Source organism: Heterocephalus glaber, unplaced genomic scaffold, assembly GCF_053883595.1.
Source record: "Heterocephalus glaber isolate CG9 unplaced genomic scaffold, H.glaber_assembly_v1.0 deba00001673, whole genome shotgun sequence".
Taxonomy (NCBI): Eukaryota; Metazoa; Chordata; class Mammalia; order Rodentia; family Bathyergidae; genus Heterocephalus; species Heterocephalus glaber.
Window position 1 is genome coordinate 12126897 of NW_028258410.1, and position 2515 is coordinate 12129411.

The following is a 2515-nucleotide window of genomic DNA, read 5'->3' on the forward strand; positions in this document are numbered from 1 at the left end:
TGATGTGCCCTGATGCCCCACTTCCTGCTTCTCCGCTCTGACCCCACTGCCCGCCCCTCCCTCTGCCAGTCCCTGTCTCCTGGCCAAATTCTCAGCTCAGCAACTGTGACCTTCTCAAGGGTCCTTCCCCGAGCGGGACCCTCTGAATCTCTCCCAGTGACTTTAACTTGGGGCACAGGGGCAGCTTTTGACCTCCTTCTGGTCTGTGTGGCCCTTGGCCAGCTGTCAAAATGAGACCATCACCCTGCTCGGTGGGCACTTGCTGAGTGAGGGAATAGTGTGGAGAGACGGCCAGACCCAGGCCTGTCATGGTCCTCCTGGTTCCGGGAGCGCAGTTCTTTCTGTGGAAGGAAGTGTGAGGCTCATCCGGGTCTGCTGTCCCACCGCATGTCTGGCGGGTGAGGGGTCTGCCCTGGGGGTCCTGACCCCCTCAATCCTCCCTTAGCAGCTGCCTTGGCCAAGAGGGCGGGGCTGTGACAACCACCCTGCAATTTCTGTGGGAACCGAGGCAGGCTCAGGGTGATCTGGGGTGGGTCAGCTCTGCTTCTTAAAGGGTCCCCTTCCTCAGGGCGAGGCCACCGCGTGGCCTCAGGGTTTGCTGCAGGTGCTACTTGGAGGTGAGCCTGGATGTGTGAGCCCAGGCAGCAGGGGCTGGGGACCCCGTGTCCTCCCCCAGCTGAGCACAAAGCAGGAGGCTGCCCCCTTGGTGAGGGCAAAGGGGCTGGGAGTTGGCCCTGTGGGTGGCATTGCTGGCCAGCACCCTCTTCCCTGAGTGGCACTGTGCCGGGCAGAGAGACAGGAAAGATGCGAGCAGGAGAGGTGGCTGGCAGGGGCTGCCAGCGGCGACAGTGATGGCTGGGTTTCCTGCGGGTGTCTGGCTGGTGACCTTTCAGAGGGATGGATTCAGAAGTGACTGCTATTTATCGAGGCCCAGTTCAGAGACATCGGAGGGGGCCGCCGCCTCTGCATTAAATGTCAGGCCCACACCGTCACTGGGAGAGAGAGGAACATCCCAGCAGGGTGCGGCTGGCTGAGGCTCCTGAGCCAAGCTCGTCCTCAGAACACGGCCTGGTAGCCACCTGGGGTCTGGGGACAGTAATCTGTCACTTATTGTGTGTGTGTGCTTCCCTATTCCCTTCCCAAAAGGTAGTAGGCCCCCATCAGAGTTTTGTGGTGTGGAGCAGAAAATTAGTTTGCTGAAAGACAAGGGAGCTCATGGTCCTTATTTTCAAGGGTGGGGGGCTTGGAAGGGGTGTGGCTGAAGCAAGAGAGAACGAGCCACAGCCGAGGGGCTCGGTCCTTGCAGTGGAATGTCCACGGCACAGACGCCAGGAGCTCCTGCCGGGCTGGGCTCCGGGTGCTGAGGCCCACTACTCCAAACATCCCTCTGCCCTTCTCCTGGCTGCTGCCCTCTGGGGTCGTGCATCTCAAGGCCCAGGGGTCAGATCCAAAGCGCCAGGGTTTGAAGCAGGCTTGGCCACCTGACCGGGGCCTTAGGCAAGCCTGAGCCTGTCTGTGCCTCAGTGCCCTCATCTGCGGATCTGGGAGATGAAAAGCACCCACCCGCAGCCTGCAGTGAGGCTCAAAGCCAAACCCACCTGGAGCAGTCCCCAGCCTAGCACGTTCTCACTTCGCTATTCTGCACACAGTGGCTGCAAGTGTAGACTTCGGGTCTGGGCCTCCTGGAAATTGGGCGCTTGCTGGGCCCCTGAGGCTTTGAGGCGGAGCCTGTGACAGGGTCCCCAGGGAGGGCGGGCTGGGAAGGAATACTCCATCCGCCCAGTGGGAGGGGCCGGGCCTTCTGGGGTGGCGAGATCCTGGGGAGCTGCTGGGAGCAGTGCTGGGGGGAGCAGGGATCTGAGCAGCCCGCCGCCCGCTGTGGCTGTAGACTTGCACTGTCACCCACGGGACACACGGCGGCCAGCCCGGCTCTGGCCCTCGGCCTGGTGCACCTGGCCGCTCTGTGAAGCTGTCCCTTCCGCTCTGCAGCGGCCTCTCTGCCCTGGGAGCGCCAGCGGGGGCCCAGAGAGCTCCTCAGCCCTCCCTCTCCTCTGCCTGCGCCCTTCTCCCTCTTCGCCTCTGCCTCTGTCTCTCTCTCTCTTCTCCTGAGCCCCTCCCTCCTTTTCCCTTCTATTCCTCCTGCCTTTCTCCTCTTTCCCTCCCTCTAGCTTCCTTTTCCTTCCTTCCCTCCCTCCCCCGCCCTCTCCCTGCGGCGGTGGTGGAGCTAGGCTGTATTTGTGTTTGTGCCTGCTATCGGGACCTGACCTTTTCTCTTCCAGGGAAGGAGCGGGGTAATTCGTGTGTATAATCCCTGGCCTGCCTGCCTTGCTGCAGACATCAACAAACCCCTGCAAGTCGGATGGAGGCCCAAGCCGAGGCTGCAGGACACAGGGCGCGGGGCGGGGCGCCTGCTGGCCTGGCCGGGCTCCCTCCTCTGCTGTCCTGCTGTCCTGCAGAGGGCGGGGGCAGGAGCCTCCCACGGACTGGGTAACACGTCAGCGACTCGGGTTCTAGA